Below are 27,678 nucleotides of genomic sequence, written 5' to 3' on the forward strand. Positions count from 1 at the left end.
GAAAAATGAGTAATTAAAACATGAATAAAAGTGTTTACAGGGGGTGCACATGTTTCCTCCAGCCTCTGCCTACCCCCAGCTTTCATACCAACTGTCCTGATGGTGGCTCTAAGCATTTCTCCTTTCTCTATATCAAGATCTCTCCCCAGAAACAAACCCAAATCTTACTATATGTTATGGCACGTTATGATGATGAGCAGCGATGAGCAGCCGAAGCCTCAAGGAAGGGATGCTTTTGTAAAACAAGACTTGTGGAATATGACGTGTGAAAGTAAAGCCCATGGCAGAGCTCCCTCCTCAGCACATGGGGAGCAGACAGGAAGCTTTCGCCTCACCTTCCTCAATGGCCTGCAGCCACGGCTCCCCAGGTCAGTCTTAAGGACAACGAAACTCTGGTCTTCACTGTGGACACGAAACACTACCAGGTGCTCCAAAGCCATGGTGACCCACCCTCGGGCGGGTCCTGAGGAGAACAAAGCTCTGGTTCTAATCCGAACCCTAACCCTGTCCCGAGACTCTGACCCTGAACCTAAATCCTGATCCCCACCCTGGTCCCTGATTCTGAGCCTTACTTTAACCCTGACTTTGATCTTGACCCTGACCATGACCCCACCTCTAACCATACTTCCGGCCCTGACTCTGACCCAGATCCTAATCCTACCCCTAACCCTATTATTATCTTTACAATCTATGTCTAATCTTACCGTCTAGTGCTAAATAGCTGTACCCAAAAGCACTTTTAAATTATTTAACTTCTTTTCCTTGAATTCTCTAAGGATATCCTAAAGGAGACGTCATTATGTATTTTTCATTCCCTCTGAGTGGTATGGCTTCAGATATGAAGTTCTAATACTTTGCAAGACATAAAGAGTTTGGAGGGTAACAGCACTGGGTTGTTAGGGATGCATGTTGGCATTCATGATAGTCATTGGTGCTGTTCTCCAAATATTTTCATTCATTTTTTATGAATGCATTCTGACTGTTCCATCTCACCTACTTAAATTTTCCCATGGCCACATGACTTTTTTTTTTTTTTTTTTTTGGCCAATGGAGGTGAGAAGAAATAACATGTGACTTTTTCAGGAGAAATCTCCAAGAACAGAGTTCTATTCTGCAGGCTTTTTTCTCTTTTCTATAGCAATGGTCCCTCCTTCCGTCTGGATTCCTGTGTCAGGATGACACAGCACAGAGCTACCTCTCACCTGACCCGTGATGAGATGTAAGTAAATGAGGAAGAAGATTTTTGAGCCACTGATATTTGGAGGTTGTTTGTCACCACAGTTTAACCCCCATTGACTGATGCACGGCTGAAGAATAAGTCCGAACTGGATCTGGACAAGACCTGAAGAGCACTCCAGGCTGAGTAACATTCAAGTGTTGTCTCAAAGACAACAGTGAGCACGACATGTTATTGGGGTGGGTGTGGGATAAATAAGGTATGTCAGGTGAGAATAATAAGAAATGCAACTTTAAAAGATGGTGCTGATTTGGACTGTGGAGAGATTCAAATGCCCTGCTTAGCATTTGAGATTGTGATGGATGAACAAACTAATTAAAAGCCCAAAATGAAAGCTTGGGATAAATAGCTGAGGGTGCCTAATATCCCAATTTTTCATCCTAGTCCTTGACCCCATTCTAGGGAGAATTCCAAAAGAAAAAAGACCTGCATTTCTTCAACAACCCACACTGAGAGACTTTCCTGCACTTTTGACCTGTGGCTAACACTCCTCACCTTTCATTCTGTCATCAGAGTTTCGGGGAAACACCTTTAACTCTCTATGATTTACAGGTTATTAAGTGGCCCTTACAATTCCCTCCAGAGGTGGAAAAGACTAATGATGATGGGGTCTGAGCTCACAGCAGCAAGCAGGCATGTGTGCTCAGCAGCCACGTGGCTCATCTGCTAGGAGCTTACTAAATACGATGTTCTACAACATTGCTTAACACAAGGGGAGACGCTCCTGCCTCAGTGTTTAATTGCTCACCTACTTCTTTTTCTGCCCTCTTCGGCTTCTAAAATGAAAAGAACCCAGGGGTGACACAGTGAGTCAAAGGGGTGCCAGCCGCATCACAGCAAAATAGATTCCTAAAAAAATCCCTGGCCTAAGACGACAGCCTTGGCTGGATAAGTTTGAATGTGCTGATAGTGGACATGGTAGAATGAAGGTGGTTGAAATGTTCATATTAAAGAACTTCCACCCAGATTGCAAGAAGAGAGAGAGGAATGGAGATGGCAGCAGGAGTCCCTACAATAAAAGCAGATGTTTTGAGATCAGTTATATTTCTTCTGACAAAAATTAAAGACAGAAACCAAAGTTTAGCCTGAGGCTACAATTAATTGGGCAATAAGCCAGAGGCACATATGGCATAGACAGATTTAAACATTTCTCCCTTAATACAAATACTAAAATTACAAAAACTTTGATTCCAAATAAAACAAATATTTAAAAAATTGTATGAATAAACACTGGGGTCTACAGCAGTATTTGAAGGAGATCTCACAAACAGGTTTGGTTTTTGAAGGTTAGAACTGATGGTCTAGAGAATTCGTTTCATTCCAGAGACAGAAAGAGAGGAATTTCTTGGGTTCCTTCAGGAATGCGTCTAGCTTTGCCTCATCTTTCTTTGAACTACGGATACAGCAGAAGAAAACATAAGGATTTCCCAGATTTAAGGTGCAAAAAGTCACTGGGTTCTCTAAGAAGTCTGGGATTCTTCTGCTGGAAAAATAAGTTTGTTGAGAAAAAATGAGTTGGAGGAGGCTGTTACTGAAGTGAAGCAGAATTGTTTTTACTAATCTGCTTATTACCCACTCTGTAGTGTGGAAACAAATTATTCATGCACAAGGTCCTCTTACTGTTCCTGGAATGCAGTGGAAAGAGAACAGATTAGTTTTTCTCCCTCAGAACACAACCACTAGAAACATCCTACCTCTAGAAGCACTAGAAACATCCCACCTTATTGGCTGTGTCCCATCCAGTAAGACTTTATGGCCACTGAAATTTGCATTTCATATCATTTTAAGTTCGTGAAATATTCTTCTTTTGATTATTTTCAACCATTTGGAAATGTAAAAATCATTCTTGCCTCATGGGCCATACAGAAACAGATGGTGGGCAGAGTTGGCCCATGGGCAGACCACTGTTTGCTGACCACTGCTACGCTGTCTTAATCAAGGCAGCTTTTATGGTGAGTCATGGATCTAGTAATTTCTCCCATTTTTGTCCCTTTTAAGGGCCCTTTCTTGGCCCTTTGCATTCCCATATAAATTTTATAATTAATTTACTGATGTCCACAAAAAAGCCTACTAGAATTTTAATGAGACAGCTAATGCTAGAAGGGTAATTTTAGGAGAAACGAGATGCTCAAAAGTTGTGTGTGTGTGTGTGAGAGAGAGAGAGAGAGACAGAGAGAGAGAGAGAGACAGGGTTTCACTCTGTTGCCCAGGCTGGAATGCAGTGGTGCAATCACAGCTCACTGTAGCCTCGACCTCCTAGGCTTAAGCAATCCCCCCACATCAGCCTTCCAAGGAGCCAAGACTACAGATGTATACCACCATGTCCACCTAATTTTTTCGATTTTTAGTAGAGATGGGGTTTCACCATGTTGCCCAGGCTGGTCTCAAATTCCTGGGCTCAAGTAATCCACCCACCTTGGCCTCCCAAAGTACTGGGATTATGGGTATGAGCCACCACGCCCGGCCTTTTAAAAAGGTTTCAGACAGGGTCTCACTCTGTCACCCACGCTGGAGTGCACTGGTGTGATCATGGCTCACTGCAGCCTCGGGCTTCTGGCTCAAGCGATCCTCCCACCTCAGTCTTCCATGTAGCTGAGACTACAGGTGCGTGCCACCACATCTGGCTCATTTTTTTTTTTTAGTAGAGACAGGGACTTGCTATGTTACCCAGGCTAGTCTCAAACTCCTAAGCTCAAGCGATCCTCCCGCCTCGGCCCCTGAAAGTGCTAGGATTGCAGGCATGAGCCACCATACCTGGCCAAAAGTTGTTTTGAGGAGTTATCGCTGTGTGGATGTGATATAACCCTTTCTGTCATCTCTTCACAAAACTTTCTGTAAAACATAAAAATCACCTGGCCCTTCAGAGATGAGTTTATTTTTTTCATTTTTTAAAAAATTGGTAATTCACAAAACATGGAGATGAGTTTGTTTTGAAGGCTTGGAAGCATGCAAATGAGAGAAGAAAGGAGCCAGCTACATTCTGGCTGTGTGCAGAGGCAGGCCACTGAGGTCACTGTCCACTGTGCTGCAGGGCAGGTATACAGCCAACATGTGGTCGTGTTGGGGGAGGCCCCAAAGTGGTGGGAGTGTTCCTGTCTCATGGACTCTGCAAATCGCAACGCTTGGCATGGCCTCCCGACCCTGATGGCAGAAAAGCAAACACCAGTCAGAGAGCTGGGGTCCTCCCAGCCCTCTTGGCCCTATGGCCAATTTTTTCTTCAGTAGCCTCATAAAATCGCATTATTTGAGAGCCCATGGCTCCAAAACAAGCAGGGATGCCCATGGACCCTGATTATCCGTTGTCACCCCTCCCTCCAAACAGCCACCTCTCCCCTGGAGACAGCCCCATACTCCACACAGACCTGTGCACTTCCTGGTATCCTTGTCACCTGCGTTTTATGCCTCATTTTACAAACACCAAACTGGAAGACAGCAGGAGCTGCCCCATAATACCAGTAAAGTGAGAAGCAGAGATAAACTAGTCTCAGAAAGCCGACTCACGCTGGGGGCAGCCCACTCACAGTGGCCCTGACCCAGCTCTGGCTAGAGGCCCCTTGCTGTCAACACCAGGGTGCTCCATGGCCTGTCCTGGTACTCTGCTCTTCTCTTTCCACCTTTGCTTTCCTGGGATCTATGCAGCCTGTGACTCCATCCATGGGCTAGTGACTCCCAGAGCTTTTCCTGGGACCACAGGCCTGTGTCTCTATCTGCTGCTCAACACCTCCCCTCGAACATCCATGGCTAAAACTGAGTTCCTGACACTCTCTTCAAACCTGCTTCTCTGTGGATTCCCCAGCTCCACGAAGGACAGCTTCATCCTTTCAGCTACTCAGGCCAGAAGATTGAGGTCATCTCTTTCTCCAGGAAATCGTACTGGGGGAGCTACAAATATCCGAAATCTGATCGCTTCTCCTCCACTACGCCCCAGGCCCGCCACCCATTTTTGCCTGAATTGCTGCAGCAGCCTCCTAACTGATCTCTGCTTCCACCTGGACACCTCAGTTTTTTCCAGAACAACAACCAGAGAGATCTGCTCACACCCAAGTCAGACCAGGTTACTCCTCTGCTCTCATAGCATTTGGAGGAAAACCCAGAGTGCTCGTGTTGGCCAGCAAAGCCGGCCCCCATCTCCTCTGACCTCCTCCCCACCTCTCACACTCAGCTAGTCCTCGAACATGTCTGATGTGGCCCCACCTTGGGACCCACGTTGCTGTTCCTCTGCCTGGAGGGGTACCCACACTTATCCACACAGTTCACTCCTGTCTTTCAGGTCTTTATGCAAATATCACCTTCTCAGTGGAGGCTATACCTTCAGGGCTTAGGCTGTGCCTGGCACATAGTAGGTGCTCAGTAGACATTGGCTGCAGGAAGGAATCTACAGGTTGGAATAAGGAGATCATTTCCCCGAGGTTCTGAAGCTCTCATTTACTCACCATTTGTTGTTTACTGCTAATATTGGGCACTGTCAGTAAAATACACAAAACCCTTTGCCAGTTCAGGAAGTGAAAATGACACTCTACTGTTTTAATTTGCATTTCTCTGCTTACAAATGGATTACACACATTTTCATGTGCTGTTGTCTACTTATTCATTCAGAAAACATACTAAGGGCTGGCTCTTTTTCGTGTCCTTTATCAAGTTTGGATTATGTCATTTTCTGTTTTCTTTCTGATGTAAACTCTCAAAATCTGAAGGGTATTGTCTTTTCCTGACACATATGTTGTAAATAATTTTCTGGCTTACATTTTGACTTTTAATTTCATTCAGGATGTTTTTAATGAATAATTTTAATTTTTATGAATGCAAGTTAAAATAATTCTTTCATTGTGGTTTCTGACATGTCATGACAATAAGGGTCTTCTCCTCCAAGAGCACGGAAATATTTACCAATACTGTCGTTAAAATCGGTCACAGTTTCCTTTTTATATAGGCATTTTACTTCAATTGGGGCTTCATTTTACTGGATGCCCTATTTGAAGCACGTTCCTCAGTTACTTCTTTTCTCAAAGCGCTAAGTATGGTAGATTGCAAACATAAGTGGCCACATATTGCTCCCCCTCCTTTGCCTCCTCTCCTAGGAGGAGATAGGGTCCACCTTTCCACTCCTTGATCTGGGCTTGGCCGTGTGACTTGCACTGGCCAATGGAATAGTAACAAGTCTGATGTGCACAGAGGCTGTAGAATGTGCACTGGGGCTTGGTCTCTCTTGCTGCCCTGGAGACCAGCTGCCCCACAAAGGAGCCAGAGCCAACCTGCTGCTTCCTGGAGGAAGACAGTCACTCTGTCTCTGCCAAGCCAGTTAACCGCAGACATGCAGGTCTGCTCAGGTAAGACCAGCACAGTCACTGCCCTGTGAGCCAACCAAATGGTCCAGCCACAGAATCGTGAGCAAATAAGTGATGCTTGTGTTAAGTCACTAAGATTTGGGCAAAAGCTGAGCATTTATCCCAATTCCAATACTGTTTGTCCTTCTGTTTATCTGTCTGTCCTTCCCTGCTGATTTACAATGCCCCCACTGCATCTAGTACATTTTTATAGAATCAGGGATCTGCTCTTGGATTCATGTTGTGTTCCCACCTCGAGTCAGCTTTGTAACCTTCTGAGCACATCCCAATTCCGGGTGACTTCAGGTGATGGGAGGCCTGTGCATCAGCTGCTGCTGTCTGTAGCTGAGTTCCTTCACCCCTGTGCTGTCCTCAGCTCCTTCACCCCTGTGCTGTCCTCAGCTCCTTCACCCCTGTGCTGTCCTCAGCTCCTTCACCCCTGGGCCTCAGGAAATCAATGTCATGCTGACATCACTCCAGATCTAAAACTTGGGTTCTTGGGACAGGCACGGTGACTCACGCCTGTAATCCCAGCACTTTGGGAGGCCAAGGCGGGTGGATCACAAGGTCAGGAGATCAAGACCATCCTGGCTAACACGGTGAAACCCCATCTCTACTAAAAATACAAAAAATTAGCCAGGTGTGGTGGCGGGCGCCTGTAGTCCCAGCTACTCGGGAGGCTGAGGCAGGAAAATGGCGTGAACCGAGGAGGTGGAGCTTGCAGTGAGCAGAGATCGCGCCGCTGCACTCCAGCCTGGGAGAGAGAGCGAGACTCTGTCTGAAAAAAAACAAAACAAAACAAAACTTAGGTTCTTGAGTGTTTGGGAAAGGGGGTTCTTTATCTAGGATCCTTGAAGCGCCCCCAAGGGCATCTTCACAAAGTTGGATGTGTGCATTTTCCTGAGAGGAAAGCTTTCCCACATTATACAGCTTCTGAAAGGGTTACTTGACCCACAGATGTGAAGCTGAGGCTGAGGGAGACTGATGTGGTTTCTCCTCAGTTTCTCTGTGCGGCACCAGGTGGCAGCAGAGGTCAGCAAGGCAAACCCGAGCCCGCGGATGCGGGGTGGGGGCAGGTGCGTCCTCTCTTGAGCTACAGCAGATTAACTCTGTTCTGTTTGATTGTTGTTGTTTAGTTTGAGTTTTGTTTCTCCAAGATTGTGCTTCATCAGGAAAAGCTTTGGATCACAATTACCGGTGCTGAAGAAAAGGCCAAACTCTGGAAAAACCTTTGAATATTTTGAGCTAGATGTGAGGACCACGACCTGTGAGAACGGAAAATAAATCCTGGGACCCCAGACTCACTAAGCCAAAGGGAAAGGTCAAGCTGGGAACTGGCTTATGCAAACCTGCTTCCCATTTGGTTCCTAAATAAGACAGCTATTACACAAAGATTAAAAAGCTACATCCCTGCCTCTGCCTCCGTCGCATGTAAAATGTATATTCAGTGAACGCTGACCAAAGACGAAAGAATGCAACCATTTGCCTCTGATTTACCCACACCCGTTTTTTCCATTTCTTCCCCTTTCCCCAATACCCACACTTTTCCCCTTTACTTACTGAGGTCCCCAGACCATCTTTGGGGAAAGCATGGACCACAGTTTTTCCTGTGGTTCTGTGTGCTTTTCTCAGGTGTGTCCTTAACCCTGGCAAATAGATTTCTTGAAATGATTGAGACTCACCTTGGTTGTGCTCTTTGATTAACGCCTGTGACGCAGCTTCAGGAGGTCCTGAGAACGTGTGCACAGTGTAGTCAGAGGCAGAAACTTGGGGACATAAGACCACAATCAGTACATAGGAGGGGTGCATTGGTTTGGTCTGGAAAGAGGAAAATTCAAAGTAATGGGGCTTACAGGCCATAGATAGATTCAAAGATGTTCTGTCAATTCGTTGAAAGAATTATTATCTACAGACCTGCTATCAATAGAAAGGAGAGTCTGGGTTAAGGTAAGAGACCGTGGAGACCAAGGTTCTTATTATGTAGATGAAGTCTCATAGGTGGCCACCCTTAGACACAGTAGATGGCAGATGTTTCCTGTTCAGACCCATAGAAGGTGCTAGACTCTCAGCCAATGTCTTCAGGATCAGAGAAGGACCTGGAAAGGGAAGCGGATTCTCTACAGAATGTAAGTGTCCCCCACAAGAGACAGCTTGGCAGGGCCATTTCAAAGTATGTCAAAGAAATATATTTTGAGGTAAAATATTGATTTCATGCCTTCTATCTGTCATGTGATGCTGTACTGGAGTCAGGTTGGAATTTGGTGTCTTGTTGCTACAGAGTGCCTTGTCAGTCTTAAGATCTCTGTTTTAATGTGTTTCTGGTCAGTTCTGCCCAAATTCCAAAGGGAGGAGGGTACAATGAGTCCTGTCCAGCCCCCAGTCCTCCTCATCACGTCAGGGCCTGAACTAGTTCTTCAGGTTTCTTTGGAATCCCCTTGGCCCAGAGGCGGGGTCCACTCAATCGGCTGTGGGGCTTAGAATTTTATTCTTGGTTTACAGCAGCTTTAGGGAGGTGCTCTGAGACCCGAAACTAGACTCGACTTTAACAGACACGGACAACCCTGAAGGTGTGACTGTCTGCTGGTGGGATGCTGGGCGAGTTGCTTAAGGTCCCTGAGCTGCTATTTGCTAACTGTGAAGTGGGATCGTGGTCCCTGACACGCAAGATTGTGGCCCATGGAGAGCTGGTGCAGTGCACGTGGGCGACTGTCTCCTAAACTCGGGTCCCTTCTTTTTAATCATACCCCACTGGCTGCACCTGCACCTCCTCCCAGGCACACACCAAAGAGAATGAACTGTGGTCCTCAAACCTCTTGTCTGCTCCCACCAGGCAGAGTCTCTGTTCCCCGTGCCCAGGCAGCAGAGGTGGACACCAGTGTCCCGGAATTGTGTAGAAAGGCTGACCCCTTCATAGCCAAAGCCTGGGGTCTCCTGTTTCCCTCCTCCTCCTCCCCACTCCTCCCCTGACCCCTCCCTCCTCCACTTACCCCCATCCCCTGCATAATGGGTTTCTAGCTGCCTCCTCTGGCTGCCCAAACAGGACAGGCAGGAAAAACTGGCTTGGTTCTGAGTAGGCAGTTTCAGGGCCTTAAGGAGAAATTCATCAGCCATTAATCAGGGCCTTCCCTCTGGGGAAGTGGGCAGCTTCAGGTGTGGTCTCTGGAAACAATCCCCATAGCTTATTATCAGAGAACCTCTGTCTTGGGTGGCAGAGGCAGCCTGGTTGGGACGGGTACCCCGGCTACGGAAAGGGGCAGCTCCCTCCACTTTCCTTCGGGCTGCCTGTGGAGAGGCTCGAGCGGGGCACAGTCCATGATGAGATATTAATCTTGTGGCTGGATTTTTCTTTTAATAAAGAAGAAAGATAAGGTGTTGTGCTCATCTTGTAAAAATCAAGCACACAGAACATCAGCCTATTCTGCAAAGAAACACAACCTAAGCAAAGATTTGTTACAGGCAGTGGCCAGTTACAGGGACAGTAGGACTTGCATTAGGGGTTTTGTATGGGAAAGAAAGGGAGTCAGACACAGACGTGATGGTGGAGACAGGGGCGGGAAGACAAAGCAGCTGACACTTCCAGAAATAGCTGGCCAGAGGCCAGCAGGAGGGAAACACCGAGCCGAGGAAAGAGAGACAGGGATTGGGAGAGAAATTCAGAAGAGACTGAGGCACGCACACAGACAGACACACCCACCCACACACAGATACGGATTCAAAGAGACACACACGCTCTGAGTTTCTAGGTCACTGTCAGTTCCTGGTGTGACCCACCAGCCACATGGACACAGTTTCCTCTTCTGGTAAGTTCTTTGACCTGTCTGAACCCCCTACTTAATTACCTATAAAATGAGTCATTGCAAGGATGACAAAGACGATCTCCTTGACCAAACTCCACTCAGGCTCCTTTGAGCCTTCTCCTTGATGAAGCCTCATCCTTGGCCTGCTGAGCTCAGTGCTAGCAAGGAATCCTGCTAAGGTCCTTAGTGAGAATCTTCCCCACCCTTGCTATCTAACCAAGTTCCTCTCAGCAACCTTTCATCACCTCCCTCACCCTGCTCATTGGCTGTCCCCACTTGTCTCTGTTGTATTGAGAGTTGAATTCAGTCTTTCTCTCTCCTCTTGCAATAGTATTTTTTTTTTAAGAGACAGGGCCTTGCTCTGTCAACCAGGCTGGAGTGCAGGAGCACAATCACAGCTCGCAGCAGCCTCAAACTCCTAGGCTCAAAGGATCCTCCCACCTCAGCCTCCTGCGTAGTTGGGACTACAGGTGTGTGCCACTGCACCAAATAATTTTTTAAAACATTGTAGAGATGGGGTCCTGCTTTGTTGCCCAGGCTGGTTTTGAAGTCCTGGCTTCAAGTGATCCTCCCACCTGGCCTCCAAAGGTGCTGGCATTACAGGCATGAGCCACCACACCCACCGTATTGCAATAGTCTTGAATAGTCTTTTTGCCATTTTGAACAAGTGTCTGGGGAGTAATTCTCTTTGACAGGGGCATAAGAGAGACTGCCCGTGAGTGCTCAGCACTGGCCTGGCCTGAACGAGTGCTCAGACACCTCGTTGTGTTGTCCTGCCTGTTTGGGGCTCTCAGTTGGGTCCCTTCATCTCTGTAACTTTGGTTCTAGCCATGTGTCTGGCCCAAGAGGGCCACACATGTATGAATGAAGCTCGAAGTGAAGGGCTGACCCCATGGACAGATATCCTCAGGGTCACAGCAGCAGGCACATGTGGCAGGACTTCAGCCAACAGACTTTCACGGGCCATAGCCAAAAGCTTTAAATGCCAGGCATGTCTTCTTTACTGTAGACAAATGTGGAAATATAACCCTGATATGAGTTCTGTGGGCAAAGAAAAATTAAGTTGAGGGCCAGACCTCCTGCCTCTGGTACAGAAATCAGGAACTCAGGGGAACTGGGGTGTGCTAGGGCACTGCACTCCACTCCTCTTGAGGCTGCCTTGGCTCAGCTCTTCTTGGATCTCATTCTGGAGACTCCAAACCTCGGATCTCAGCACTTACTGGAGAATTGTCTCGGGAGGCAAAGATGTGTGACCCACAGGCCCTCCCAGCTAACCTGCTCCCCCATGGAAAAGGAATGTAGACATAATCATCAACCACTATACTAGCAAATTTGTAGTGAATTATTAATATATCCACTTTTAGAATAAGGCTATGGATACATATTGGACCTGTAACACGCGCAACCTAAAAATCTAGTTATTGAAAACTCCAGGTCTAATCTCCAGTGACAAAATTATATATTCTTCATATAGCACATTTATAAAAAAACCCTACAGCTGAGGATACTGAAACTAAACTCATTGCAATCCGTATTTTCTAAGCAAGAATAGCAGCAGCTGCCAGCAAACTCCAATGACCAGCTGATGTCAAAGCCCCTTCCTGAAACTGCAGGCGGCCCGCGGGAATGAGACTGAGAGACAGGAGGGCAGGAGAAGGTAAGAGAAAACTTCTGCTTCTGAGGCTGCTGCTGAGGCCCTCATTTTGGGGCGTTGTTTTCTGAGCCCCAACAGGAGGAAGGAAGCCTCTCCCTCCGGGGGTCAGTCCTGGGCCTCAAGGGCACCCTCAAAGCAGGCAGCTCAGCTCACAGAGATCCCCTCGGCCACGTCCTCCACCTGCCCTTCCTTGGTCCAGCACCTCACCTGCCCACACCTGTCTGGAGAGTCCCCAAGGTTGGAGAGCTGCTGAGTCAGCTGGGCCAAGCACACAGCGCAATACTTCCTTGTGCCTCCTAAGCATGATGGGCAACATCAGCCCATTTTATGGATGGGACAAGAAGAAGCTGGGCCGACAAGCCCAACATAGTGGAGCCGGCAACCGGCTTTTACTCTCCTCTCTGTCTCTTTGTCTCTCTCCCCCACCGCACCTCCATCTGCTCCATTCTCCTCTCTGCACATCAGCTTCCCAGACAATATTCCTGGTTTCTGTGGCTCCCAAACTGAAGCTTCCCCACAGTGGCTGTAACTATCCAGACCTGGGGCCACACTTGGGCCTCCAGGCAGGGGATCTAGTGATCACATTCTGGTCATCTCATCAGGCCAACTTGGCTGAGTTCTGCCCTCCTTATCTCTCCTCTCCCCTCGAGCCCCCACCCTGGTTACCTGCACGAGTAAACTTGCCCCTAACTGACCCCCTTTCCTCCCTCCATGTCCCTCAATCCAACACTAACTCTGGCAAAAATGACCAGCCTGAGGCAGAGATTGTGTCCCGGCCTGGCTCTGCCTGACCCTCCACTCCCACTTCACCTCATAGACAGAACGCTGCCCTGTGGAGGGGTCCCCAGACCCTCTTGGTGGGTGCCAAGCGGGTATGGAGGCCAAGGCCTGAGTGGTGAGAATAGTCCAGGGGCTGGCACTGCATGGGGAGGGCGAGCTCAGAGAGCAGGGGAGCCTGACCCTGCAGGTCAAGACTTCTGTCTAAGAGAAATGAAAAGCTGGGGATTTTAAGGAAAGGAATGCCTTGACCCAACCCTCACACCTTACATAATAATTAACTTAAAAGGAATCCTAGGTTTCAACAGAAAATCTATATAAGAGGTTTACGGTTTAATTTAAAAACTATAATAGGTTTATTGTTTTTAAATTAAAATTTTAAATATAGTGGTTTATAAAACTTTGAGAAGAAAACAGAAAATCTCTATCAATGCTGCAAAAGTCACTGTTGAGAGAATGAAAACACAAGACAGAGTTGGAGGAAGTATTTGTGAATCACATATCTGGCAAAGGAATTGTATCTAGAATACATACAGAACTCTCAAAATCCAACAGTAAAAACACCAAATAATCCAATTACAAACTGGGGAAGGACTTGAACAGATGCGTCACCAAGCAAGGGATATGGATGGGAAATAAGCACGTGAAAAGATGCTTCCATTAGCCACCAGGGAGGTGCAAATTACAGCCACTATGAAACGCTTTTCATTCATTCCAGGATGGCTGAAATGTAAGCACGGAAAATGCTGAGTGCCCGCGAGAACACGGAGCAGCAGGCGCTCGTTCCTGATTAGCAGGAGTGCAAAGTGAAGGGCCGGCCTGTGGTGTTTTCCTGTGAAGTTGAGCATACGCTTCCCATATGACTCAGCAATCGCACTTCTGGGTATGCACCCAAGAGAAACAAAAGCTTATGTTCACCCAAAAACCTACAACGCAAATGCACACACAGCTCTATTCAGCAATCATCGCACCCTGGAAACAACCCAAATATGCTTCAGTGGCACAGGTGCCTCCATGCAGAGCCCTACACAGCACTCAGCACTGACAAGGAGGGAGCTGCGGGCGTGGCGGGCTCGGCGGGTGACGACGTACCCAGCGCGAGGAGCCGGTCTCCAAATGCTGCCAGCTGCACGATTTCCTCCACAAAAGACAGAACCACAGGGAGAGCTGCCGGGGCTGGGTGGGGGCAGTGTGACTATGAACAGAGTTCTGGGGGTGATGTAACTGTTCTGTGTCCACAGTGTTGCTACATGAATCTATAAATGTGTTAAATTCATAGAACTGCACACCAAAAAATAGCAGTTTTGCTGAATGTTAATTCAGAAATCAAATTAAAATTTTTAATTAACAACAAGCAACTTTACAAGGGAAAAACAAAACAAAACAACCTCATTTGCTCCCCACAAAGCCACCTCGTGAGCCTGGGTGGTGTCTAGCTGGTCCTGCTGCTGAACCTGCTCTGACCTGGCCCCAGGGTAGGACTCGAGGCTGGGAGCCAAGGGCCAACCACAGGACATGCAGCAAGACCCGCTTCGCTGGTCTGTCGCACACACCGCACCAAGTCTGTGTTCAGGGTAAACCGGGGCACACGCTGAGCTGGGCCTGTCTCCGGCTTCAACCAAAAAGCCTGAGCTCTGGCAGGTGAAGAACCGGGTGTTTCTGCGGGGCTATGGACTTGTCCAGGAGGCAGCCAGGATGGTTTCAGTCGTGTTTGGGTGGAGTTCCGAGTTTTGCCAGTTAAAATTCCCCCTTCAGGAGCTCTCTATGGGAGAAAAGTGCAAGATTCGGGTTGGAAAAATGACAAGTCAGAGGACTGGAAGGAACATCAGGGACTGTCCTCCCTTCTGTCTGCAGAGATGGGGGGCCTCTCCCACGCCACTGTGGAAGACCTCACGGGAGGACCAACTGCTGCCTTTCAGCCTGGCCGAGGGAAGAGCCCCTGACTCAGCCTCCGCGGGAGGAGGGGGCTGGAACCAAGTTTCCCTGCATCAATCCAGGCAGGCAGCCCCGAACAGTGCACTCCAGCATGGGACAGCTGAGCCAGCTTGGGGGACGGTAGCTGTCTGAACAGGAGCATGCAACCCCCATGCTGGGAGCTCCCCAGGGTCACGGCTACCCAGAGTCAGAGCTGCCCAGGGTCACAGCTACTGGAGGTCAGAGCTGCCCCAGATCAGGGCTGCCCACGGTCAGAGCTGTCCCGGGCATCACAGAGGAGCAGAGGTGGGAAGGGCTGGCTCCAGGTGGGAGTTATGCTGCGAAGGGTCTTGAAGGCCAGTGTTGTTGACGGGGTAAGGTGTCTGGGTAATAGCACAGGAAGAAAAAGGCTTAGAGTTGGAGGGAAAAACATAAACTGGAGTTGGGGGGGTGCACATGCCCCGTCAGAGACCACAAGGCCTCCCCAGGGCTGGGCTGTGGCTGCTGGAGCTCCCAACCCATGCCAAGGGTCAGAGCCTGGGCAAGACCCTCTGGGGCAGCCTGGGACCACCAGAGGTCAGAGCTGGAGAAGGCTCAGCTGGGGCCCTTGCACCAGGCAGGAGGCCCAGAAAAGAGACAGTGCTCTTGAACTGCAGGAAGGCAGCTCCATAGACAGGCAAGTCTCACTCCAGCTCGGGCAAGACTCAACTACATGGACACGCATGCTCTCAAGGGGGCTTTGGGGCATGTGGTGTCAGCACTGGACCCAAATATGGGCTCAAAGCTTTCCTTTACCATATTTTTTATTTTTATTTTTCTTGCAGATTGAGAAGGGATAGGGAGGAGTTTAGGGAAGTGAGTGAAGCAGGAAGATGCTGACCAAGGGAAGTTAATTCCATAAAGAGGAGGATGGGGGGACAGAAAGGCAGGAGGAAGAGGAGGAGGAGAATCTTCACACAGGGGGTGTCAGCTGATGGGGGCAGCATGCGCGCCCACAGAGCCCTTTAGGGGTCGTTGGTTGTGTGCAGAAAGGCCACAGCAGGCGAAGCAGGCAGTGTCTACCAGCCCCAAGGAGACACCAAGAATCACTGTCCTTAGGAAGTCCCCTTTTCCTCCTCTTGTGTCTCATCTTGGAAAGAGGGAGCTGTCAGTCAGAGCTCAGGCCACACACTGGGCTAATAGGGGTGAGAGCAGGGACCTGTGGGGTCCTCACCTCTGTCCCCTTCTCACCTTTCTGGCTCAGGCCAGGATTAGCCCCAGTGGTCTATTGTCTTTCTACCTGTCATCTATCTACCTACCCACCTATCTAACCATGTGATCTATTTCGTCTGTTTTTATCTATCAACCATCTATCACATATCTACCTACCTACCTTTCCATCTGTCATCTAGTTCATCTATTGCTATCTATTATCTAATTTGCCTATCAAGTATCTATCCATCACCTATTTCTATCATCTATCCATCACCTGTTATCTATCACCCATATGCCATCTATCCCTATCTATCGTCTATCTAGCCAGCAATCCACCCATCATCTACTTTATCTATTTCTACCTGTCTCCCACCCCCTCTCCCCACCCCTCACCGGAGAGTATGCAAACACGACCACGTCAAAAGGCCCTAAAGTCACAGGTTCACAGAGCACGTTTTCTGCTCCATCACGTGTATGGGGCGGGGGACGGCAGAGCTGAGGGAGAAGAGATAAAGGAATTATGTCAAACAGGGACGGTCCTGTGTGCCCCAAGGGCCTTACCTCATCTATAAAGCAGATTTTTTCTTGCAGAGCACCACGAGAGCTGTAAAATGTGAGTGAGGGGTGAGGCAGGCCATGGGGCCTTCCATAAGGTGGGCAAGATGGTTGTCTCTGGGGAACCAGCTGGCCAGAGGGGGCCAAGTGCCAACTAGTCTCGATGAGAGCAAAGCAGCAGATGGAAGTTTACAGAGGCGAGTGTCAGCGCCAGGGGTGAACGCTGGGATTTTTCAAATCCAAGAGGCATTTCAAGTAATGGGAAAATCTCCCCCGGGGCTGGGCTGAGAAGCTAGTCAGGTGATGGGATGAGTGAAAATGACAAGTTGTCCTGATTGTCCTGGAGACCTGGCTGAGAACTCCATGTGCGTCTCTCAGGTAGACAGTTACGCTCACACCTGTTTTCTGTGAGAGTCAGTTTCCCTAGAGAATTGCATAGTAGTTGCCCAGAACCAAGGGGGCAAGGCCCAGGAATGCCCCAGCAGTGGTCTGGAAGGGCTTGTGGGGCTGGGCAGGAGGTGGGTGGGGACCGGGTGCAGGCAGAGGGAATTCAAGGGAACAGAGGCAGAGAGATGGTGCCGCCTGGGGAAAGCAGCACACCCAGGACAGAACAGGCCTGAGAGCCACACACACTCACAGCAGCTTCCCAGAATGTTTGTTTTCCATGCACCAAGATGCTCCCTCAAACCCTCTGCAGCCCGTTCCCTGCCTTGGGGGTCCTGAGGGCCACCCGTTGGGTCTGGGGTTCAGGTCGCTGTTCCTTTCTCAGCACCCCTGGTATGTCCATGGGATGAGCTGACTGGCCCATCTGTGGGAGCCTGTGCACTGCGGTTCGTGTGGCCCAGGGGAGGAGGCTTTGCCTTTACCTGGACCCCACTTTATCAACGGAAAGGCTGAACCCTGGGGCCGGTAAGGGGAGTGAGCTAGGATGGAGGCCAGTGGCTGGTCATGGAGGCAAGTGTCCAGCCCTCTGCACACCACCTCCAAGAGTGATTCTGGAAACGGAGCCCAGTCCCTGGGCCCAAACCTTTGCCTCTGCCCTTCTTTCTCTCTACAAATTAGAGGCCACGTCCCTGGCGGCTGAAGCCTTCTACCCTGACCCACTGTCTGAGCCTGATGGAGTCTAAATGCAGTGAGCGGGTGCCAACCTTTCCTGGAGCTCTGCAGAGGCAAGGAGGGGGTGGGTGGAAAGACAGGAGTCTCTCCCGTAGGTGAGGAGAGGAACTAGGGCCCGGGGAGATGCCCAGGCCTGGCGGCCGGTGCCCACGGGTTCCCTGTGGCCAGCAGGCGGCGCTGCAGGAGAGCTCAGAAGCAGTGGCCTGGGCCTGCTCCCGGGGGAATCCGCCCACCCCCCCACCGCGGCGGCCTTTCCTGAGGTTCCCTAGTGGCTGTGAAGGGTGGGCTCAGGGTGAGGGGTCAGGCCACACCAGTGGGTGCAGGGATGGCTGTGGCCATGGGAGGGGGTCCAGGGAGGAGGCCGGAGCTCAGGCCCACTCTGCACCACCCAGCCCATCACTTCCCCCAGCTTTCTCTTCCTTTGTGCACATTCTGAGGCTCACGCTTCTGCTGTGGTCCCATTTAGCAAACCTGGTCAGCCTTTCATGCCTGTTTCATGGGTGAGACGTGGAGGCCAGGTCAGCTGCAGAACCCAGGGCACACGCAGCAGCCAGCACTGCAGCAGGTGGCCGTCTGCCACCGGGGCCAGCGCGGGGCCCACTGGGCCTTGGAGGAGCCTTGCTGCTGACTCTGCCCCCCCATCCTGTGGCCTTAAGTCCGCCCAGAGCACTCGATCTTCCATCCACCAGGCCAAGGGTGCCTGCAGAGTAAGGATGTGCGTGTTTAAGTGTGTGGGTGTGTGGGTGTGATGTGGTGTGTGCTTTGTGAGAACATGTGTGTACTGTTCATATGTCCTCTGTGCATGAGTCCCTATGTGTGATGCCCGTGTTCTCGGTGTGAGTTCATGTGTGTGACGGGGTGTGTTCTCGGTGTGAGTTCATGGGTGTGACGGGGTGTGTTCTCGGTGTGAGTTCATGTGTGTGACGGGGTGTGTTCTCGGTGTGAGTTCATGTGTGTGACGGGGTGTGCTGTGTGAGAACATGTGTGTAGTGTTCATGTGTTCTGTGTGAGTTCATGCTCTTGTGTGTCAGCACATGGGTATGATGTGGGTATATTCTCTCTGGGTGAAAACATGTGTGTGACATGGTTCTTTGTGAATCTCTGTGTGATGTGGCGTGTTCCCTGTGTGAGTGTGTCTGGTTGTGTCTCTGGGTATGTGCATGCTGTGTGTCTGTAATATGTGTTCCTGTGTCTAAGCTGGTAGCTTCATCTCTTCCGTGTTCTCTGATATTCAAAGGAATTTTCTCACAAACGTGTCCACAACTTGGCTCTATGCCATTTCTCCTGCTTTGGGGAGCACCAGTGTCTGCAGAGAGAAATGTCCCTGCTCCTGCCCCTGCATTCATGGCATGACCCTGGCTGCCCAGCTTTACCCCATACACAGCCCAGGACACACCCTCCTGGGTGAATGTGGCGGGCTCCACTCTGACCTCAGGGTCTGCCTCTCACCAGCGATCGATATCCACACCAAAGAGCCAGAGCAACAGCTGGCACCTCCCCTTCCTTCCTCCACCATTCCCACTTATTCTTCAACCAGCCCTAACCAGGCAGGGAGCCCAGGTCCCACGGAAAATCTCTATGAGAAAGTAAGACAGAAGGGCAGACCTTCGCAGTGGTCCCTGGAGAACCAGTCAGCGCCGACACCAGGAGCAGGAACTTACCCTTCCCCAGAGGCAGGCAGGGACGGTCATCCTTGCCCAGAGGCCTCGCCTACAGTGGGGTCCCAGCCCTGCAAGGGACCCCTAGGACGGGGAAAGGAGCCACTTGTGCGTCCTTGCTTCCTAGGGAGCCCTCACACGGAGCACACGGCCACTTCGGTCTGGGTCTCTCTGTGCTGCTCACTGCGCTGGTGGTGTGTGCTGCAGAGGGTTCTGGGGAGGTGCCAGGAGCGAGCATGGACCAGGCCCAGGGTAGAGGTGCAAGAGGGTCCTGCCCCTGGCTCTCTCCCTAGGTACAGGCCAGTCAACGTGGAGAGGAGGCCCCTGCTTGTCTAGCTGGTGGAGACTAGCCAGGGGACTGACATGGTGTCACTCTAACCCTCATTTTTCTCAGCCCTTCCATTCCTTATGACTTCTTGCTTGGAGAACCCTGACGCCATCCCTGCTGACGCTGGAGATATTCCAGAGAGGCCGATCGTCATTGAAAGGGAATGCTCCATGAACCAACCCTCTGAGCCCTCTTTGACTTCAGAAGCAATACTATCAGAGCTCACAAATTCAGTAGAAAGTCCGAGTTGCATCAGTTTGGAAGTCATGCGGTCAGGCTTCCTGTACCCAGAGGGTGATTCAGCCGCAGAAGGCTCTGGGCTGCACCCCACCCACCCCTGGCCTTCAGGGCCCAGCCACATTGAGGCTGCAGGCGAGCCTGGCCCCCACGCCTGACAGCCAGATTCCATTCCTTGGCAGCCTCACCTTGGATCGGACAGATGGGGATCCTAGGACACCAGCATCATCTGTCCTCCCTGACACCCCAGAACCTCACAGCCTGTGGGAAACACCGGGGCATGGAGGGTCAAGCCTACAAAATCCCCCAGTAGGTGATTAGGATAAGGTGAGCCCTGGCCCTAGCTGACTCGGGCCAGCCCCCCAAGCAGCCAGACAACGTGAGAAGTGATGGCCACATAATGCTCTGGGCGTCTCAAGGAAAGTCCAAGTGCAGTGGCACTCCAGGCTGCATCCTTGGAGTAAGCACAGAGCAAGACCCCAGCATGCTTTGCAGACACCACCTTATGAGCCCTGCACCCCACTGCTCCGGGAGGGGTCAGCACCCTCGTGCCAGGGCTGGTTTTCGGGGTGGGTGCCTGGACAAGCTGAAGGATCTTTCAGCCACAAGGTGTTGAGAACCCCAGAGGATGCTGGGGATTAGCACAACAAGCTCTGCTCCTTTGGGCTGTGTGAGGCCTCATGAAAGCTCCTAAAAATCAGAGGAAGGGCCATGGCAGAGCCTGGGCCAAGGGGGCAGCTCACAGAGGGGACTGGCTGCTTGGCATTAGCCCAAGTTTCTCCCACTGCTCCTGCCTCAACTGCTACTGCCCGGAGTCTAAGCCCACTTTGTTGACAAGTACCCACTCTATAGAGAGCCTCGCCTAGCTCCAGGTAGAGGCAGAAAAGTGTGTGCAGATCAAATGGCCCAGCTGGCAGCAGAGCCAAAAGTCATGCTTACTTGCTGGCCAGCCTTGCACAAGGCACCAAGGGTCACCTCTGCAGGCTTCAGATCCTGCCCTCTGTGAACAGTCAAAAAGAAGGTGTTAGAAGGAGCTAGAGGTTGCAAGAGTGGCCAAAGGGCACAGAGGAGGGTCAGGTTACACTGGGAGGGAGGAGAGGCAGCCTTTGCATTCTCTAGGAGAAGCAGGGCGGGAGACTTTGGAGCCCAAGTCCCTGATGGGACATGGGGCAACCTGGGGGGACAGGAGAGTGTCTTTGATAGGCCAGCCCAGTGCCTCTTACCTTCAGGAGGGAGCCTGAGCTGTGAAGTCTGCCCCTGTTGCTCACAGATAGTTCCCTCCAGCAGGAAAATCTCTTTGAGGTGAGTCATGGCTTCTGGAGGCACAAGCATGGGCTGAGGTCACCAGGCCTTGCCTGTCCACCTTACCTACCCTGAAGTGCATGGCCTTTCTTAGGGACAGAGCCTCTCCAGTTAATCTTAGAGCCCTGGCCAGAAGCCCAGGATTGGGCAGCATGGGGCACAACACTTACTAGATGGTCAGGCCAGGGGAGCAACTGGGACCCTCCCCTCCAATTCAAGCCATGTGTGTGATGTATGTGCATGTACATATGTGTATGTATGTGAAGTCAGATGTGTGCATATACATGGACATGCTAATGTGAGTGTGCATGTACATGTGTGAATCTGTGCACGCACACACAAGTGTGCATGGGTGTGGACATGTATGTGCATGCATGCGGACATGTGTGTGCATGTACATGTGTGACTGTGTGCACACACGTATGCATGGGTGTGGGCATGTATGTGCACATATGTGGACATGAGTGTGCATGTACATCTGTGAATCTGTGTGCACACACATGTGCATGGGTGTGGGCATGTATGTGCACATATGTGGGCGTGAGTGTGCATGTACATCTGTGAATCTGTGTGCACACAAGTGTACATGGGTGTGGGGTGGGCATGTGTAAGTGTGCATGTACAGTCTGAATCTGTGTGCACACACAAGTGTGCATGGGTGTGGACATGTATGTGCATGCATGTGGACGTGTGTACATGTACATGTGTGAATCTGTGCACACAAGTGTGCATGGGTGTGGGCATGTATGTGCATGTATGTGGACATGTGTAAGTGTGCATGTACAGTCTGAATCTGTGCACACAGAAGTGTGCATGGGTGTGGGCATGTGTGTATGTGCACGCACGTGGACGTGTGTGAGTTGCCCTAGCACATGTTTGTGTATATGCTTGTGTGCACCCAGGCTAGGCTGCTCTCTCTCCTGGTTCTCTTTCAGGACAGGCCGAGTGAACCAGGGAGAGCTCTTCTCTCCCTCTGATGGCCCCTCCCCAGGAGAGGGACCTGGGACCATGGTTCCTTCACCCATCAGACCCTAAGTCTCAGGGCACAGGGTCGGAAAGCTTCCAAGGACCCACGAAAATACAGAAACTGGGAGACATTAACTCTTATTGGCCCGACATATGAAAAGAAAATTGCTTTTGAGCTTCCGGGAGATCTCCCCAGGTTTTGTTTTGGGGGTTTCCTGGGAAGGGCGTGTTTCCACAGAAGACTCTTGCCCGGCCCAGCTCCCTTCTGCTCCCCGGAGCTCCCCACCCAGCCAGGAGAGGCCACTGGGCAGGGAAGAAGGTCCAGCCCAGCACAGTCTCCCCAGGGAGGGCCCCAGCCCAGCGGAAGGGCCATGGAAACCACATCAGTCTCCCTCAGCGTCTGCCCCGGGTTTACATGTCCCCTTAGGGATCTCAGGCTCTCAACCCTCTAGTCAAGTCTGAGCTGAGTTTTTCTGGAGCTTTATATTCAACACTGACTTTGCTCCCCTCACCTGTACCCCCCACCCTAGAAATAGAAACCTGAGGTCAGGAAGCGCTGAGGGTCCTTGGGGTCGGTGTCGGGGAAGACACCGTGCTGACTCACACCCACTAGAAGTCACTTCTCTGTGACCTGCGACAAGTGTCTAGAGCCACGTCCCCTTCCCTGTGGTAACCGAGTGACACCCATTGGCTCGCAGCCACCGCTGGGCCTCAGGCAGTTGCAGTGGCCTCGGCACTGGCTTTGCTGAGCCAGTGACGGCGACGGCACCTCCTGCATGTGAAAGGTGCCAGCGCCCTGGCCTCGGTGGCCACACGGCATGGTGTGAAGTTTCTGTCTTCGTGCTCCACGACCACGTAGGTCTTGGTTTTTTATGAGTAAAGCAGAGACCATGTTTTGCCGAAGCTCCCTCTGGGCGGCACCCACAGCTTCCTCAGCGGGATAACGGCGACGGGTGGACAACTGGCCACAGGCAAACTGCCCGTCCCCCACAGCAAGCATCTCCGCGCTGCACGGACTAGTTGAGGCCCATGCGTCACCGGCTTTTTCTGCGCCAGCTCCTCTGGTTCATGAGAAGGTCTGAATTCAAGAAATGAACCCCCAGCAATTAGCAACGTACACAGCATCAAAGGAGCTTGGTTTTAGTCGTCCTCCCGGGCAGCTTTGCCAGTCCGGGTACGAGGTAAAGCCAGAGGGACCCTGCCTCACCCACGCGCCCCAAGAGGGGTCCAGGGACCACCGACCGTCTCCAGTTCCCTGGAACTGAGGATGAGGCTGACTCATGTGTTTCCTGTGACAGCCACGGCATCATCATATCCGCTCGGAGAACTATTTTTAACTGATTTATGTATTTCTTGTATGAGGAAGACACCAACTTCTCCTTTACTCTGTTTTACAGGAAAGTGTTGCAACTCTGCTCAGCTCAGCAACATTAATGGCCACAGAGCATCCTCCAAAGTCTTGCAAAAATTAATAAAGTTGGAAATATGAGTCAGGTTTGGATGCCACTCATTCTGAAACAGAAGAAAGTCGGTAACAGTTACCTTCTTCTGTAGAATCCACAAGCCCGGTTTGCGAAAGAAAGAGCACACTGTGTCTTTAAATTTCCGTGGCGGTGCCCACAGAGGAAGGCGTTCCAACCTCTGCTGCTGCTGCAGCTCCGGCGCTGACCACATAGAGCTGGTTTCTGCACTTGCAGCGCTTGCCCGAGAGCTGGTCACCGCGGGCGTGGGCGGGGCTGCCGGGGCCACCTGCCTGCCAGAGCCAGGGTGCCTACCCCCAAGGCTGGGGGCTCTGAGGACACAGACAGTTCCCTCCTCTTTCAGACGAGGACAAGCTCAGGGACGTGGGTGGTTTGGGCTCAGGCTGACCGGGAAAGACCCGTAGAAAGTTTGGTGTGTGCTCTGGGTTGCGGGGGCCCGGCGCGGGGGTTGGGCTTCAGGGTCCCATCCCAGGATGCGTTCATGCAGCGGCACTCACACCCCCAGCACCTGCTCCCGGCTGGCACCGTGGCTTCTCTCGCTTTTCTTAGCATTTCCCCATCACTCGCTTGACTCCAACCAACAACCACTTATGTACCAGCTACGCGTCAGGTTGCTGAACAGCTCTGAGCAGTGGAAGGGCAGCCAGGAGCAGCTGGGAGAGGAGGGGCTGGAGGAGGAAGAGGGGTCCAGGACCCAGGGGCTCACGGGGCATCCCCAAGTCTTTGTGGAGACCTGGGGTTGGGGCTGCAGCAGTGGGGTCGGGGGGCAGCCAGAGTTCCCGGCAGACCTGGGAGGGGCCACAGAGCCAGGGTCAGGACAGACTGTGAGGGGGCCTCTGGGTTGCTGGGACCGTGTCCCCTCGGAGCAAGAGCCCGGGGCGCGTGGCCGCCTCACTCTGACCTCTGGCCGTGCAGGTCGCCGGGGAAGGTGGAGAAGTTTTCCCCTTTTCAGAGCACATAGGTGTTACCTGCCCACAGAGTGGGAAGTGGGGTGCTGTCACCTGCACCGCACAGGTGAGGAAGCTGAAAACCCAAGCCGCCTCTCTCTGTCCTGAGGTCACCAGATGGAGCGGCAGGCAGGGGCTGCTGAGCACACTTGGTCTCACTCTGGCTGAGTCACCTGGAGGCTTTGGGAAACAGATTTTCTTCCCCCTTCCAGCCATACCGCCACCCTCCTCTCTTCTAGAAGAGGCAAGAAAAAGCAAGGGGTGGGGTGCAGGCGGAATTGCTTGGAGGTCGGGGGACCCTCGGGACCTGAGTCAGGGCTCTGTGAGACCCCCTGGTTCTTCACTGTGGGCTGAGACGCGAGCTGAGGCGTCCACAGGAAGATGCCCTCTTGCTCCGAACAACCACTCTTTCGAAGAGGAAACCGAGGCTCACAGAGGTGCCCCAGAGCAATCGCCAGCCACCATGGGCAGGGCATGGACTCCAGCCCAGGAAGCCCGGCTCCAGAATCACACTCCAGGCCTCTAAGCTGTAGTTTGTGTCCTCCAAGGCTCACAATATCTAAGATTTAATGTGGAAAATGGTTCTATTCTGTCTCACCCCATGCCCCAAAATGAACTTGAAGGCAAAAAAAAAAAAAGAATAATTATAAAGTTTGGAAGAAAATACAAGAGCATTTTGGTATAAAAATGCAAAATCCAAAGCCTTAAAGGAAACCATTTGACTACCTAAAATTTAAAAACTTTTATGTGATGAAAAGAACAACCTTAAAAAGGTAAAATAATCAGCAGCAGACTGGGAACGAATATCTGCAACGTGAACACAAAGTACTAATATTCATCATACATAAAGAACTCCCACAAATCAACAAGAAAAAAAGCAAATGACTAGAAAAGTGGTAAAGGGTGAAAACAGAAACATAGTCAAATAAACTAATGAATATCACAAAATATCCAACCTCCCCATTAATCACAGAAATAAGAAATTGAAAAATATTTTATGACAAAATCTAGTGTTGCTTCAGTGAGGAAGGGATCCATGGACATGCTGTATGCTGGGGTGTGAACGGGAACAGCCTTTCGAAAGGTGATTTGGAGTCTGTATCACAAGTTTAAATGCACCTGCCCTGAGACCCCCACCCCTGGGAAGAGATTCCATGCAGATGTCTAAGGCACACGTCTGGAAACAGTGAAGACCTGGGAAGAACAATCCTTAAGGGACCCAGTCCCTGAGTGTTCACCTTCCAGGGAAACCGGTCCTCATGGAGAACTCAGAGCACTGGTGGGGTGGTTGCTGGGGTCTAGGGCCTTTGTCAAGGTTCTCCCCAGGCTGGGCTTGGAGGGCAGGGAGGCTGCTAGGATCTGGGTGGCTGCCTGAGCCTGCAGATCCCACACCCAGCTGCCCCGAGGAGCTACCGTCCACCTGGTGGAGACTCAGGCTGGGCCCAACTCAGAACTAGGAGTAAGGGAGCGAAGCAGGGATGGGGTCCTGGGGAGGGGGCGGTAGGGTCTGGCCCTCATGGTCTGGGGGACCTCCCCGGGCAGCACACTCCGTATGTCCCACCCCAACCTCCTGCTGCTTTTTCTGGATCCCCCCATCCCCCGTTCCCCTCCAGGCTGGGCTTTCCACTGTCTTCCCACTGACTCAACATCCACCCTTCCCGTGGGGGCAGCAGCATCACTGCCTTCCCACGTGGAACCCCAGGGAGCTGCAGCCCCCACCCTCCCTTCTGGAGGGTTCTCTCCAATTTTATACGCCCTATCGGCCTGTGATTCGATCCAGATGCCTGTGAAATTTGCAGCAGGATGGTTCTGTGATGGGCGGTGGGCAGCCCGGGCAGGGCTCCCGTTTCGTGCATCAGCCGGCGAGCTCTGAGGAGGGTGTGGCTCCTTCCCTGGGACACAGTATGGGACTTGTTCCAGGTGTTTTCCACCCGGAGCCAACACCCTGTCACTTTGCAGCCCCCTGGGAAGTGTGCATGGGGGGAGTGCTGAGCTGCAGTGGGGGGCAGAGGGCTCAGGCTGGGCCACCCCTGTACCTTCCACAGTGAGGCTGTCCCCTCCTGAGCCTCTGGCTCCTGGCCTGTCCTCGCTTCCTCACCCAAGCCCCGTGAGGATTCAGTAGCTTCTCAGGAAGGACCCTCTGCTCACCAGAGGTCGAAGTGACTGTGAGAACACCCTCCTCTCCTCTCCCCTCCATTCCTTCCTGGACCTTGGGACACTTCTGGGAGCCGGCACCCTCCCCCAAAAGGGTCTTCTCCACGGGGCAGCCACGGGGACTTTGAGGATACCAGGTCCTCACCCAGGCCCCCATCTCAGAGTCAAAGCTGTAACTCCCATAGCACAGCGGCCTTCGAGATGCCCTCTTGTCACCCGCCAAAGGGTGCCGGCACTGAGTGCAGGGATTTGACTTCCCACCCCACAAGAGGAAAGCAGTTTCCTTCCCAGGGGCCATGCCAGGCCCCAGCACCTCTGCTGACCTGGCTCAGTGCGTCGGGGTAAAGGGGTGCCCAGCCTCCAAGTCAGGGGCATCCCAAGGCACCTCACTTGGGTGCTCTCAGAAAAGCCAGCCCTGAATCTCAGAGCCACCAAAGGCAGGCAGGATTCGAGCCTGGCCTCAAATACGATTTAGGTTAATGTGGGACACAGCCCGTTTCCCGCCCAAACCAAGGTCCAGGGGGACTTCTCATCCCCAGCAGGGGGTGTGTCTACAAAGAACAACCACAAACTGGGGTCATTTCCAACAGAAACACTCCCGGCTTCCTCCAGGGGCAGAGACCGAGGGGTCTGGGGGAGGAGGCTGGGGTGGGCGGAGGCCTGAGGTCTGGCCGCATGGTCCAGGCCCTGCTGGGAGAGGGCTGAGGACCCCAGAGCCTAGGCCTGTCCTTAGCCCGAGAGCCTCGGCCCTGTGCCGGCAGCAGGGGTCTTCACTCCTCGCCGGCCCCACGTCGGCAGCCAGGCTCAGGCCAGCCCCCAGCCAACCCCGGCTCCCAACACGCCCTGCCCTGTGGGAGATGCCAAGCTGGCATCCCTTTCGGGCCGGGCCAGGCCTCCCCCCGCCGCCCACGTGGTGTGGCCAGCGCTGGCACACAGGCCTGAATTCCATCAAAGAACAACAAACTGAAAATCCAGCTGAGTTCAAATTTGCCCAGATTCCCACTTGAAGGTTCCCTGTCCCAGAGGGTGGTGCCCGC

The sequence above is a fragment of the Hylobates moloch genome, unplaced genomic scaffold, assembly GCF_009828535.3.
Source record: "Hylobates moloch isolate HMO894 unplaced genomic scaffold, HMol_V3 SCAFFOLD_15, whole genome shotgun sequence".
NCBI classification, from domain to species: Eukaryota; Metazoa; Chordata; class Mammalia; order Primates; family Hylobatidae; genus Hylobates; species Hylobates moloch.